The sequence below is a fragment of the Vombatus ursinus genome, unplaced genomic scaffold, assembly GCF_900497805.2.
Source record: "Vombatus ursinus unplaced genomic scaffold, bare-nosed wombat genome assembly UNPS02014798.1, whole genome shotgun sequence".
Taxonomy (NCBI): Eukaryota; Metazoa; Chordata; class Mammalia; order Diprotodontia; family Vombatidae; genus Vombatus; species Vombatus ursinus.
This window is the reverse complement of record NW_020954576.1, coordinates 35428949-35445336: the sequence shown is the minus strand read 5'-3', so window position 1 is coordinate 35445336 and position 16388 is coordinate 35428949. Positions and strand designations below refer to the sequence as shown.

The 16388-nt window shown below is 34.9% G+C and overlaps 1 protein-coding gene across 5 annotated transcripts in view; it reads right to left on the bottom strand.

Annotated features, from left to right (window-relative positions):
* Positions 1 to 16388, bottom strand: part of ESRRG (estrogen related receptor gamma) — a 658508-nt gene that overhangs the window by 186876 nt on the left and 455244 nt on the right. The gene's annotated exons all lie outside the window — the stretch shown is intronic.

Below are 16388 nucleotides of genomic sequence, written 5' to 3'. Positions count from 1 at the left end.
GTATTTTTTTTCTTCCTCCTATTTTCTTCTCCTTGTTTAGTGTTGGAAGCCCAAACAAGTGGGCGTATAAATAAATGGCAAACATAACACTTGACTACTCCATCTCAGCCAACTTGATAAGTCTCACCGTGAAAAGTGTAGGAAATTGTGTTCTACATCTCTGGTCCCTCTCTTACTGATCCTTCTACTTTAAAGACTGAATTTTAATTCTGACTTCTCATATTTCAAGTATGGAGTTAAAGAGAGTCAAATGCAAACCAGCTAAGGAAGTCTGTGGTAAATGCCCCTAAAATTGTGAATATCTTTATAAGCAGAAAAAACAATTATTTCCCAAGCTTTTACTCACTTCTTGCTGTAATACTGTCAAAAATGCTATTTAGGTATTTCTTTATAGCATATTTTCAATTTTTTTCTTTTTTGACAAGTTTAACCATCACTTGCAAACCTTTCTCATTACCAATAATGGTTTTGATAATTAGGATCTCATTATACTGAATCTGACAATAACTTCTAACAATGAAAGGCATCTTTGGAAAAATGAAAGCATATGCATGAGTAAAAGGGGGGGGGGGGCGTGGAGAATAGAAAGAAAATTCCTGAGAGACATTCTGAAAATTCAGGCTAAATAGAAAAGTAATTAAGACTAAAGAGCTAAAACCGTAATTAAGGAAAATTTCATTAAAGGAAGGCAGGTGAGTCTGCTTTTCTAAATATGACAAGGTGCTATATAAAAATAAAATGGAAGCTGGTTTCAGTGAGTGGAGAAGGAAAGCCATGTCTTTAACCAGATCAAATTCTTGAAATTGGCTGTCAAGACAGGATTGTTGTGATTTATACCCGTCTATCAAGTGCATGAAAGAGAGAGACAGAGAAAAGAGGCAAGCTGCTGTCGCTTCCATTCGCAAAGAACCTTTAATTTCCCCAGCACCATCTGTTACCAAATCTAATTCACATTCCCCCTTAATCTGGTTTAGTTCTGTAATACTAATTCTGCCTTGACCCTTACGAACATGGCCCTCAATAAAAAGCTTTGGTTCTTGGTTAGTAAGAAATTGAATATTATACAGTTAAGGTTCTGGTGACTTAAGTGAAGCATGCTTTCCTCCATTAAAATGTATTCCTGGTAAAGGGATTTGTTTCCAGCCAATGCAGAGATATGAAATTGCTCATATTTGGGGTAAAAAAAAAATGATGATATGAAAGTAGGCTGGGGACATGAAAGCAGGGGTTGTCATAAAATACAATTGTTGTCAAGTTTAGTCACTTTCAGTACTGGCTATAAAATCACTTTGTCATGGTTTTCACATAGAGAAAGCCTGAAATTGTATTTTTGTTAAGAAAGCTGAAGAGAAGATGTATAATGTTCTGAGAAGGAGGAGGTAAGGAAGGAAATGAGCTAAGAACTGGGTAAGCAAAAAAATCTGAAAAAATATACAGTACTATTTTCAAATGAAAATTTGAAATGAATGAATGCACACTATAAAGTCTCTGATATCTGGTTTTCTAATAAATAAAAACAACCTTTTAACTAGCATTTTTATAGAGAACCTTAAGAGTGCTTGGTTGTCATCTAATCCAACCCAAAGTAGAAGATCTTTCCACAATATATTTAAAAATACTCATTCATCCTTTGCTTCTTCTGACTCTAGTGATATGGTTTCTGCAACTTCACAAAGTAAGATGACTCCTTTGCTAATTGATAAAGCTAAATTTTACTTCCCTTAAACGTTTAGAGAGTGGTCTTCATTCTGCCCAGTGGAACAATTATGATGAATAGCATCAAATAACTGATGATATCTATTATGTTTTTTCTTACTCTTTTCCACACTGAACAAACCATCCCCTATTTTTTCAAGTGTTCCTCTTAGTGATAGTTTTAAAAACTTCCAATTATCTGTTCACAATAGACTTCAGTTTGGTCAATGTCCCTCTTAAAATATGGCACCTAGAAATAGCCAAACATGTAGGTTGGATACATACTTGTTATAAAACAATAAACATTTTCAAGTGTAGTCACCTTCTCATGACTACCAATAAAGTGATAAATGGCATTCATGATGACTATGAAGAACAGTGAAAATGGGAAACATTTTCTTAAAATCAAAGAAATACAATATGTTCAAGTGAAGTTTTAATGTTTTGTGGCATTCTAATTCTCTGACAATTTTTAACCTCAGAAAATTTCAACAGATACGTAAGTATCAAGAATCAAAGTTCCACATAGCTACACTTTTAGTGATTCAGTGGACTGCATTCCACTTATTTGAAAATTTGTAATCTTAGAAAAACAAACAGAAACTTAAGTATTATATACATATATATACATATGTATATATAATATATGTCCTTTATATAATCTCAAAAATATTGATAGATATAGAAGAATCAAGGATTCACATTCCATGGACATGTATCACCAAAAAAGACTAGTCATCCACTAAATAAATATTTGGTCATATATCTGGTTCCCTGGCTCAAAATATAATTCAACTTTGAGTTATATTTTAAACTGCTGTTTAGTTGTTTCAGTCATATCCAATTCTTCATGGCCCAATTTGGAGTTTTCTTGGCAAAGATCCTGCAGTGATTTGCCATTTCCTTCTCCAGCTCATTTTATAGATGAGGAAACTGAGGTAAACAAGGGTAAGTGATTTGCCCAGGGTCATACAGACAGTAAGTATCTGAGGCCAGATTTGAATTCAGGAAGATGAATCTTCCTGACTCCAAGTCCAGCACTCTATATACTGTGCCACCGCGCTGCCCCAATCTTTAAATTACTAAGCCAGAAACACAGAAGAACAGTAAGACTATCCCCATTTAAACCAATCTTGGGAAAATTGCTGAAAAGACTATAAGGCAGGGGGGAAAGATTAATTTTATCTTGTGTGGTAGTTATAATCCCAAGATAAATGACATTTAGGACAGTCATTTTATCATAAGGTGGTTATATTATACAATATTTTCCATCTGTAAGCAACATGGGACTCAACGCAAATACTACTCAATATGTTAAGCAATACTTCATTCTAAGGAAGCTTATTTCACTAACAAGGATGTGTGACCTTAGTTGAGTCATTTCCACCTCTGGGTCTCAATTATCCTCATCTGTCATACAACGAAGACTCCTTTAAAGGTCTATTCTGATGCTAAGATTCTATAAATTTAAGGGTTATAAAATTTTTTTAAAAAGTCTGTCCATAACTAAAATCTAGTTATGTGAAAAAGAGGAAGTCAAGACATAAGGCAAACTGGAATCTAAGATCAAAACTTTTAATGAATGATTTTCAGAATGCTGGATAGGCTTTAAAATTTTTAATTTTAAAAAAAAAGACTTTGTTGCAAGTTTGGTGAATTATGGATAAGAATGCCCAGCTTACCAATAACTTCCTATAAGAAAGGAAACAGAAATCTCCAGAAATATAAAAGGTGATGGGAGGAGTGGGGGGAAGAAAGATGGGAATGTAGGAAGAAAGGGTAACCAAAGAGACTTTTTTTTTACAAAAAGCAGTAATGTAAAGCCCTCAAAGAAACTTTATAGGTTAGACACACACTGTGAAGACATAAATAGGGGCAATTGTGGTTTCACTTAGACCCACAACTCTGAATAAGGAGGAGGTTAGACATAAGGTTATGCCATTCAACAGGTTCCACCAACACCAGCATCAAATGATATACTAACCTACCAATACCCTTGGTCTGCCAAACTTTAACCTTTTTTTGGGGGGGGTCTCACTTCCAGGCAACCCCTGGTCAGCCTAGATCCCACCACTTTCCCACAGCTCATATTCACAGCCCATGTCTCAGGGTGATACAAAGGGTACTCCCAGCTGAACACAATGGAATAGGCATGGATAAGACTCCATATTCTTGAGGAAGAGGATGGGCAGAGTATATAAATGTTTGGTATTAAAGATGAGGGAAAGGGGGAGGGTCAGAGAAGGACAGGTTAAGGAAGGGAGGAGTAAGAGTGATGTAGAGTGCTTCTTGAAGATAGCATAGAAACATTTTATAGTTTTTTGGGTCAACTTCCCAAGCCAAAGTGGCCTCTAGGAGGTCCTCTTCAGGAAAGTCAATAATTGGTCTTCTAATTTTTAATAACCATATTACATAAGTATACCTAATACATGTGCAAGAATAGTCAGCTTTGGAAAGAAGGAGAAGCCAGTGAGGTCACATGGTAAAAATCCTTCCCTCTGCCCTCTTTTCTTCCTTCCTCAAACCCCAGGGGTGGTGGGGTACTTGGCTAAGAATAGAGGTGACTAGGTTATGGTTGGTGGTCTTCTGGTGAGGGAAATAGCCTCCAGAGAAGCTATCAAAATCAGGATGGAATAAGGAAGATCACCTTTATTCACTGTAATTTTGAGTCTACAAACTGAAAAGGTGCAAAAGAAAATGGATTGAAGGTGATGATGAGTTCAACCCGATGTCCCTGTCAGGGCCCATCTGCCTCCTGGTAGTGCTCATGACAGATGCCACTGTTCCCTAACACTGGACTGAACTGTATATTTTCTCGTACCCACAAGCACTGGTGCTTAGACCCAGGAGATCTAACAGCTCTTTGCCCTGGTTCTCAGGATCTCAACAAGGTTAGTTTGAGTAGATGGCCTGCTGCTTCTTAGCAAGAAACTTAGATCACTCCCAGATAAAATATGTCCACTCTCCTTGCCCAGGAGAGTGAGAACAATGGTGTACAAAGGAAATGGGTGGGAATGGCATCTATCCTCTGCCACTGGAAGCCACAAGGGGTGGGAGTGACATGCTTGACTGAGCTGGACAAAATTTATAAGCAACAACTTATCTTTAGGTCTTGCTCTCAAAATGTTCAATGTAAAACTGGTTTAAAAAAAAAAAAGGAACTTTTTTCACTAAAAGGGAGTGAAGTAACATCCAAAAATTTAGCTAGAACATATGACACATTTAATCAGAGAATAAAAACTCTTAAATTTCAATTGACCAAAAAATACCCAATTTATAATACGAGATTGCACAAGATATCTGAGAGGAAGTTATCAAGGCATAGCAAAATCTTGAACCTTATTATGGGCCAAGGCAACACAGCAGAGCAGATAGAGACCTAGTCTCAAAGCCAACAAGACCTGGGCTCAGTATCTACCTCTGACATATACTGTCTATGTTATATACATATATACATGCTATTTAGCCTCTGTGCTCTACATGCCTAAGACTACGAGATATAGAGCATCTGTGAAACTGAATTTGTAGAGGGTGTTTTCTCACCCAGGAGTTAGTTATTGCAATGAAATCATAGATCTAGTCTCTAGGCTTATTATTAACCATCCTCCTGAATCTCCAAAGTCTGAGAAAATACTAAAAATATGCATGGAGGGCAATCTTGACAAAGGTATAAAAAAAGAAACAGTAGACCAAATATCTTTAGAATCACATAACATTGATTGAAAGGGTATAGAATGCAATATGCCACTTTCTTTAGAACATGGTAGACTAAAATGTTATCTTTAAAGCAGGGGTTTTTAACTTTGCCATGAACCCCTTCAGCAGTGTGGTAAAACTTATACATGGATGCCTTTTCAGAATTTTTGTGATGCAAAAAATTAAATAAAATACATTGGATTACAAAGGAAATGAATTATCTTGAAATAATTATCAAATAACTAATTCATAGACCCCTGGTTAAGAAACCCTGACCTCTCACATGTCAAAATCATACTCATCTGGGAAAAATACAAGAGAAAACTTTCTTTGGTAGACCCATTTTTTTTTATAAACACTGAAGGCAAAAAATAAGGCCAAATATGCCGACTAATGTGTTTGTCAATCAAGGAAGATATCGAGTACAAAGCCCAAGATGGACCTCAAGGAAGGAGAATGCTAAATGACATTGTAGTAATTGTATCAAGCCCAGAATTATCGCAGAGCCTTCAAAAAGAGAGCTGAGACTAACAATCCACAAAGAAAAAACAAGTTGATGAAGGATGTTCAAACTACAACCTTCTAATTGACCTTGGAAAAATCACATAAAAGTGCATGGGGGGCAGTGGGGAGTTTAAAATCACCCTTGAGGTCTCTTTCAGCTCTCTGTCCATGGTAAGATGGTGCAATGATTTGGAGAATGTGACAGAGTTGCTCCCTCAGTACATAGATCTGAATAGTCACTGGGCACAGAAAAGGAACTGGGCCTAGACTGAATAAAATGAGAACAGGACTGCTTTTGGGAAACTGAATTATATTCTAATGAAGCACAAAAAGGCTTATGTTTTTAGTACCAAAACTCTTCTGCTGCTGCTCCATGGCTATGCATAATAGAATACTATAGTTTTCAAAGAATCACAGTTTAGGATTGCCAAAAGGGAATTGTAAAGGCACTGAGGTGGGTGTGTCTGAATATATACTCCAAGACGTTACAAAGAAAGAACTGAAAGATGAAGCATGAAGGATGTCATCAGATAGATGGATGGCCAATAAAGAAGGCAGCCCAATCATATCAAGAGAGTGAGGGATAACAGATGGACAGCAAGCATACTTCACTGGTTTCTGCATAATTTTAAGAGATCTAGAGGATGGTTGATAATGTAATGGGCAGACCCCTTCACCACATAAGATTTCGGGAGGCATGGGCAAGCATTGAAAGGGTGTGATAGCATGGATGGACTGAGTGATATAAATTCTTCTAGAGAGTACCTGCACCAATGTGATCAGTGATTGACTGAATGTTTAATCTATATACTGAAAACAAACAAGAGAGGACAGTGTAAACAAGTTTCTCAGATTCACAGCAAAATGAGACATAGATATCTCACTATTAGCTTTGATACATGTTATTTAATTCAACAATCAATTATTAAGCATATACTAAAGCAATCCATTATGTAAATTGTTTTAATTAATGTTTCTGCAAAGCTGTTAGAGGAAACTGTATAAAAAAGTAATGAATGAAATATATGGTAGTATTCTATTACCTGACTATCTATCCATTAATCAAAACACTCCATTCCCTATTCATAAGAAAAAAAAAACCAAAGACAAAAACAACCTCAGCATGACACAATAAAGTCAAAAAGAGTCTGGCTTTGCGAATTTAGTAATGGAACCTTGGGCAAATAACTTAACTTCTCAAAGTCTTACTTTTTTCCTCATCCATAAATTGAGGACAATACAAACCTACCAGGAGGTTATAAGGAAGAAAGATTTGAAAACTGCAAAGCACCATATAAATGTGAGCTATAATATGTATGTTCTCGTGGATGTTTAAAGCACCAATGGATCACTTTGAAATGTTCAACAAGACTCTAAGATCAAGGTAAATTTCATTTGCATTAGTGTACTCAACATTTTCCTTGAACTGCAATACATTTTCCAGGAGTAAAATATAATTGAGAGATGCAAAAATATCTTTATATACTACTGACACATGTATTTTTCAGATGAAGAAAAAAAATATGATTTTCCCTATGACCAATACAAAACCAAAGCATTTGGTGAAAATAGCTATGGCAAATGAATGTGCTCATGTGTGAGAAATGTGCAATTTGCTACAAGTGGCTTCTGTTTTCCTTTAGGATTTGTAATGTGGGGAAGAATTACATCTTTCATTGTGGGATAAAAATACATATATGTATTCTATAAGCACAGGTATATTTTTCTGTCATATGGTAGGTATTATTAAAAAAGTTATGCAACACAATGGACCTAAATGTACATACACACTTCTAATGGAATGTTGGAGGTAGAGGGGAGAGAATGGTCATAAATATCAAGAAAGCAAAATTTTAAAAAAACAAGATTTCTATTGAATCTCAACGTATGGCTTCCATGTTGACAATCAAGATAAGCTGCTTCTTTACTGCATCAGCAATAAGAGGCAAAGTGAATCTATCTTTCTGTACAACTTCCACCACTACAAAATACATAACACAAAAAGGACAGTACATTTAACAACAGACATGGATGAACATATGGATTGTCCAGTGAAACCAGGTAAGTGATTTGTTAGTAAATAAGTTTTTGGTTAAGAAATGTATATAAATCTCTTGGACTCATAGATTAAAAAAAGACCCATCTCTATTGCAATCTTCAAAACATCCTAATATTTACTTCTTATTTCCAGAAAAATTCAAGTAAAATTTCAAATACCAGTCCAACAAAATATTCTCTATAAAAAGGATGCTTCTAAGGTTTGGTTCCATGTAGTCCATAGCAACATTACTTTGTGATTACCAGTGTTTTACCCAATCCTTACGCATGTAAGCCTCTCTCTAGTACAGAAAAATATCTAATTTATCCATTATTTGGGACAATCCCTACTTCCAGTTTTACTTTATAAATTATAAATAAAAGGGAAATAGGAAAAACTGAGTTGTACTTGAGTTTTTTGCCTTCTGTTTTTTTTTTAAAGATCACACGCCTTGCATTTTCCATGGCCCTAAAACACACACACACACACACACACACACACACACATACACACACACATACACATACATAAATGTGAACTACTCTTGTAATTCAAAGCTATTTCAGCAGCTGGCTTTGAATACTGAATATTAACTGGAAATTCAGAAAGAAGTTAGTATAAATGACTCTCTTTTCCAACTTCTGAAACAATAATATTCTTTTTGTATATTGGATAAGTTTCTTTATGTAAACTTACAATGACATGACTGTGTTCCAAAACAAGGAAGGTAGATTTTGTCAAGGAAATTGAGTCGTAAGGAATAAAAAATTGTAAATTAAATTGTAAATGTGTATATAAATATATATATATACATATATATGTATATGTATACATATGTGTGTGTGTGTGTGTATATATATATATATATATACACACACACATACAAATTTAATCACTTCTTCAACAAATATGAGGATATTAAACTGAGGAAGAGATAAAGTTTAGATGGTGCAAAGTCCATGCCTTCATGGGACTTATAAAATCTAGTGACATGTATAAGGAGGGCAGTGGTATGCAACAGGCTGGAAAGTTGTCAGATTATTTGGGGCCTTCAAGATAGACTGTATGTGGTATATAATGGTAGGGTTTCAACTAGGAGTGACAGGTCACTGTATAAAGATTAATCTGGACAAATCTGGGTAGGAAAAGAATGCCTGAAAAAGAAGGATTGATGATATGATTTGAACAAGAAATAATTAACCATTGGCTAGCCTAACATGCTCCAGTGGTATTCTTCAGAGAAAGCAGGAAGGGGAAGTCACTATGGCAAGCTTTTGTGAAGGCATGGACACCAACAGTTCTACAAGATGGGCAGACACAGAGAAACAGCAATCTACCCCTTATGATGGGAGTACAAGCATCAGTGAGTTCACAGATCTATTCGAATCATTTGGAAGTAGTATGAAGGACAGATTGAAACAGGATATGAAGAGAGGCAAGAAGGCCGGTTAGAAAGATATTACAATAGTACAGATTGGGTGTAATGATAGCCTTTACTAGGGTGGAAGTAGAAAAGACATGGGTGATATTATAGAAGTACTAAGAATCAAGAGGAATATTTCATTAGATTTGAGTACAGTACCACTTTTTGTTTATTACTGTTTAAAAAAAACAAAAAAGGAATACAGAGAAACAGAGAAAGACTCATGAACTGATGCAAAATGAAGTAAGCAGAAGCAGGCATACAAAATAAATGATATATACGATATCCACAATAACATAAATAGAAAGAACAACAAAACAATTTGAAATTTAATGTCGCTTAATTGTAATGACCCATGTTTGGTGCCAAAAGAGATAAGAAGACAACCCCTTTACAAAAGGGAAGGTCCACAGGTATGAAACACTACCACTACCAAATTTTTCAATATATGACTAGTTTTGCTGAACTTTTAAAATTCTTTATTATAAGCAGTGGCCATATGGGAAAAGGGCAAAGGGTAGAATATAAGAGGAAATGAAGGTGATATAAAAACAAAAGGACATAAATAAATATCCATTTGAAAAGAACCATTAAAACTTAGGGACTGATTAAATGCTTGTAGGTAAGTTAGAAGGAAGAATTAAAGATTTCTAACAAGAGACTGAGGGGGACTGTCTCTGACACCCACAAAAATAAGCAAGTCAAAAGAAGTAACGGGATTGGATTTTTAAAAAAAAGGAGTTTGAGTCTTGTCATATTGTGTTTAAGAAGCCAATGAAGCATCAAACTAAAGAGATTCTGAAAGCAAAGTTCTGGACGTCTGGTGAGTGGTAGGGAACAGAGATACAGATTGTTCAAATACCTTAGCAGTAGTCATGACTCCAATTGGCAAAATCTGCCAGAAATTCTAAAGTGTAATATTTCATTCTGTAATGGCACTCTAAAAATAGCATCAGTTTACTAAATGTTGTACTCTAGATAGAGAAGAATCTTGGGACAGCTGAAAGAAAACTGGATCTAAAAAGATAAGACCTGGATTCAAACCCCAGCTCTTTCAACTTACTATTAGTGTGATCTTCAATGCAATTCAACAATTTCAACTAAACAAACATTTATTAAGGTCACTGTTAGCTGAAATACAAAGACAAAAATCTACTCAAAGTTTAAAAAACAGTACTCAAAATCTGAACTCTCGAAGAGTTTAAATTGGATTAACATCATGGGTAATAATACTAAAGAGTTTATAAAGCACTTTACATGTATAATTTCATTTTTTCCTCGTAACTACAATGTAAGTTAAGTACAATAAAGATTTAACAAAGTACTTTTTAAAAGAACTTAGCATATTACCTAAAAAAATAAAAAAAAAAGGAAGTCACTTAATAAATGCTAGCTGACTGACTGATTTGCCCATGGTCACACAAATAGTATGACTCTAAGGCCTGGAATGTGAGCACAGACCTGTTGTCATTTAACACTACACTAGGCTGTCTCTCTGTCTCAGCCTTAGTTTCATTATTAAATAAAGTGTACTGGACTATGTCTGTTTATTCTCAATCCTAAGATTCAAGGAAACTCAACCTTAATTTGGGCTTCAAGGTACTTAGAAGAAATAAGTCCCTATTTGGGAAGTCCAAAACCTTCTTTTCCATGTTATTACATATTACCTTTCATCCAGCATTATAGCTTCTAGCAATGAGGAGCCATTGGATTTTTTGAGCAGGGGAATGTGATCATCAAACTTGTGCTTTGGGATTATCAATTTGGCATCTTTCTGTAGGACAAACTAGAGAGAGAGAAACTAATAGGAGGAAGACAAATTAGGAAGGTACTGCAGTAATCCAGATGAAAGAGAATGAGGGCCCGCACTATGGTGATAGCCATGGGAGAGTAGAGAGTTGCCAGACGCATCATAGTGGTAGAAGTAATAATATCTGGCAACTAGCTGCATATAGGGGGGCGGGGTGAAAGTATGACTTCAAAGTTCCCATCTTGAGTAATGAATGAATGAAAAGATAAAAGAATTTAAAAAAAAATACTGAATAGTTACTCTTGAGGAACTATGATTTGAACAATAATGGTGCCCTACAGAGAAATAAGAAAGTTAAGGAAAGGGGTTCAGGGGTGGGTGGTGGACCAAGATAATAAGTTCTCTCTTGAACATAGTGAGCTTGAGATATGTACAAGATATCCTGTTTGAAATGTCCAACAGGCAGCTGATGATGTGAGATTAAGAGAGATACTAGGACAGGCATAGATCTAGGATTCATCTGAATAGAGATGATAATGAAACACATGAGATCTTAGATTAATGAGAGTATAGAGAAAGGGTCTGGTATAGAGCCCTTAGGTATACTCACAGTTAGGTAGAGGACAGAGATGACAACCTAGCAAAAGAGACGGAGAAGGAACTGCAAGATAGATATGATGAAAAATAGTGTCCCAAAAACTCTAACAGGAAAGAGTATCTAGATTAGTAGATAAAATTGAGTTAGCAAAGTCAAATGCTACAGGGGGTACTGATAAGAAATTTACAAACATTCTTGAAAAAATTTAGAGATAATCAACTATCCTAGTAGAATGTAAGCACCTTGAGAGATGGGATTTTTTCATTTTAATTTTTGTGCTCCTAGCATTTAGCACACAAGTAGACAGTGGGAATAGATTTGTATTGTATTGTACTGAAATCCTGAATTTGAATTGCTGTCAATATTCACTGCACTGAAACAGATTGTACTACCTTTTAAGCTAAAAAAATGTTCCTGAGTTGCTATGGTACTACAAAAAAAAAAAAAAAGGCACTTGATGCCCAAAACCCAAACAATAAATCCACTGAAAGACCTATACATAAAACCTTTATACTTGATAATATCTGTCAAAACTTATACACACTGAAAATCCAGGGTCACTAAGATCTCATCACCCTCAAAAATGGCCTTGCCTCCAGGAAAGATCTCCTCTGTATATATTTGGTCTGATCCAATTGCTCTTCCCATATTCATTCTCTTTAATGACAGGATAAAGACTAGGACTTTAGTTGGGGTTTCAAGGCAAGATGTATCAAAAATGTATTTGTTCAAATCTGGACATCTGTAATAGTTTAATTTAACTTTAATGAATGTATCGGTAATCCAAGAAAAGTTTTATTAATTTTTTTTTACCAAAATTACCTCACAACACTAACTATACAATGGATTACAATTAACCTAACAGTAGGTGAGATCAATTCATAGTTGTTTTGTGAACCAACAGCAGAGGAATGATCAATCAAAAGTATATACTGGGCATTTCTTTTCTAAAGTACACTATACAGTGAAAACTAGTGAAACATTTAACAGAAATTGTTCCAGGGGAAGTACAACCACTGTCAAAAATTTTGCTGTTACTTTAAATTGTGTGGAAGGCAGTCAAAACAGGAAAGAAACAAAGAATCAAATGACATTTAAATCCCACCTGGACCAATTCAGTTCAGTAAACCTTTTATGGAAAGTGGGCAAAAGAAGTACCAATCATCATTTCCTAAGGAAGTTCAAAACTACGAAAATCCAAGTTCACAATGAGGTGGAAGGAAAGTGGGCTCGCTGAGTCAGCAAACATTTGCTCTTCTTGCCAAGCAAAAATATACTGGCCAATGGCAATACCATTTAGACTACAAAATCATTTTAAAATCCTAAAGGATGACAATGGTAGAAGATTATGAACAATATTGCCTCATAAAAGTGAGAAGTGATATGGAGAAAATTAGTTTCTTATAGGATGATAGTCTTGTAGCTGAATGAGAACTCAAAAATCATGTAGTCCAAATACCCTACCTCCCAATTTTACAAATGAAGAAACTGAGGACCAAAAAAAAATCAATAATTTTCCAAGCTTGGTGAGAGATGAATTGCATGAAACTGGGTGAACAGATGAAAAATGACAGAGACCAGTCAAGATTTCTATGACAAATATTTTCTACCTCAATGACATGAAGCCACCACGTTTATGCTTTAACATCACAGCCCAGGATGTGTTGAATCTGGAAATAGAAGGGGACGAAAGAAAAAGAAAGAATGGGAAAAGCAATTGAACCAGAACAAATATACAGAAGAGGTCTATACTGGAGACAAGACAATTTTAAAAGTTATAATCAATAGATTCTTAAACTACTTGAATGAATAAATATAAAAACTAAGAAAAAATAAATGAACTTTATCATCACATGCACACACACAAACACTCCCCAATGACACAAATATGAACTGTTGACCTATATAACAACTTTCTTTTCTCTATAAAATCGTTTATAAAAATAAACCATACTTCTATTGTGTGCTATAGTAATTCACAGCCTTGAAATTATAGAGCTTCAAGAATTAAAAGTTGAGGATGACTCAAAGAGCAATGCAGAATGGTCAGCCTTATCAGGCTTAGTTGGGCAACATGTTCAAAGAAGAATTCCACAAAAAAGATGCGGCATAAAAGCTTCCCTTAAGATGGATAATTAAGAAAAAAAAAAAAGACAGGTTAAACTGATATAACATTGCAACAGAAAAGGAAAGCTTATTGGACAACGCACATGCTCCACTGGTATCCCTGCAACATTAAAATATCTAGAAGGCCCCATATGTAGGGCAAAACTAATGTGTAGGATTTCTAGAAGGACATGGTTAAGAGTTGTAAAGGATGAGTCATACATAGACAGGCTGTGATCTGTATTCATGACCATAAAAAAAGGATGCTACCAAGTAGAGTAAACTGCCACGTTAAAAGCTCTGCTACAAGGGTACATTCTCTAAATATTTTAAAATCATCTATAATTACTTGAAAAACATTACAAAAAATAACTTTATTTGATAATCATCTGATTATTGTCAAACAGCATAAAATAATAATTTATAATAATAATAAATAATAGATATTTGGTATTGCCATGGAGAAAGTCAAGCACACGTTGCACATGGAAAGAAATTCCCTTTAAGTGAGATCATTCAGATGATACTGTGGCAACTGCATCAAACAAGGAAGGCCCATACGTCACTTAAAAGATTTTCAGCTATAAGAATATAAAAGACAGAACAGAACAATCTAAGAACAATTAAAATTGTGATTCACCCGAAATGCAATGGAGACATATAATGGAAGTAAATAGACTACAGAATATTACCAATAAAAAATTATACAAGAAGCAGCACTCAAGTTATCATCAAAGATATGTAACATTAGAAATGGAGATGGGAAATTCATGTAGAACTAGAGATAACAGACAGACAGACATACAGAGAGCTACCCCTCCTTGGCTGGTGTCTATGAAATGTCAAGCCCAGCTCTGCTAGATATGTTGGGGCAAACAATGATTTTGATATGGTTTCATCTCAAAAGACACGCTTTTGGGCTTCCACTGACACTAGGCTGACTCAGAACATCTGACCCTGACGAGATGAAACCATTTAAACTGGTTTCCCCATTGATGGTTAGTTCCCTATTAGTTGAGTGCTAGATTCTGTGCCATATACATGTTTCATTACTCTCTTTTGTTGTGTTTTAATTCTGTGGTTTTTAAGAATTAATATTACTCCAAGAAATCTTTCAAATAGACATTGCTCTTAAAATGCACACTTCAATGCCTGAAATACTGCACTGGCTATTGGTATGGGAAAAATCAAGCATTTCAAGGACCTTTCAAGCCTGTAATAATACAGGACCAGTAACACTGAAATACAAAGGGAAGTGCAGTCCAAAAACTAAAACTAAAATAAAACAAAACAGAACCCCCCCCCAAAAAAAACAACACCAAGAGCTGACAAAAGATTGCTGCAAAAGAACAACCTAAAAAGGGGCCTGACAACTAGAAGGACTGTCACTGATTTCTCCAGGAAGCATTCTGCGAACATTTTTCAAAATTTTTATAACTATTTCAATATAACTGACTTCCTTTATAATTTTATGTGCTTTATTTTATGTATTTAAAAACCTTATTTTGAGGAGTCCATTAATAGGGTTCACTAGATCGCCTAGTGTACAAAGGGGTCAATGAAATAAAAATATGTTAAGAATTCTTACTCTCCTATGAAATGTAGACTTCTTAAAGTTGGAAGGGCAGTAAGACAGGGGGTACGAGAAAGCTGCTATGTAGCAAAGGAAAAAAAATGCTTTTCATAGGCAAGACAACACAAAGACTGGAGTATTAAATATTGGGAAAAGGTAATTTTTACTGATGAAATTCATTTTTTTCATTCATGGCTATAACAAAATCATTATCAGAAGAAATTTTCTTGTTTCCAGGGCAAGTTCGTCATACTCTATAGTATCCACTCCTTAAACAGTTTTGGGAATTTCTAAATTTTAGTTGGCTTAGAAAGGCTTATTCCCAATTGAAGGAATAATAAAATATGATAAGTATATTTATATGTTAAGGAAAAAAAATGTTCTATAGCAACAGAAATTCCCAAAAGGGGATGGAATGCTACAACATGGTCTAGTACCATGCTATAAATCTCAAAAGGTTGAATAAATTTATCTGAGAAACAGGGATAGCCTTATTTCAGTGGCTTATGAATGAGTCTCATTTAAATCCAATGAAAATCTATGGACTATAATTAGGATTAGACTTTAGAAAAAAGAACTATTTTTCAAAGGCAAGCTTAATATCTAATGCGATAAATGTGTAGTTTCATGATGAATTTAAAAAATGTGTCAAAATATTGTGAAATCAATGCTAAATCACATACCAATGACCAGTGCAATATTTCACACATTCAAAGTTTATTAAACATGTGAAAAGTTGTATGGTTTGCCAAACATCAATAAATTTAATTATTTAAATTTTTTCCCAGATAATTTACATACCACAATAATACCTGGTATGCTATTAAGCAAATAATTTAACCTCTTGGAACTTTAGTTTCTCATCGTAAATGAGGGGATGGACTACCTGTCGTGTTTAAGCTCCTTTCCAACTCAAAATGTAGCATCTCTTTGATTGTGTTGGGAAATGTTATTTCCCTTTAACCCACTCCCATACTCCCACTGCCAAATGTCCCTTACAAGCCC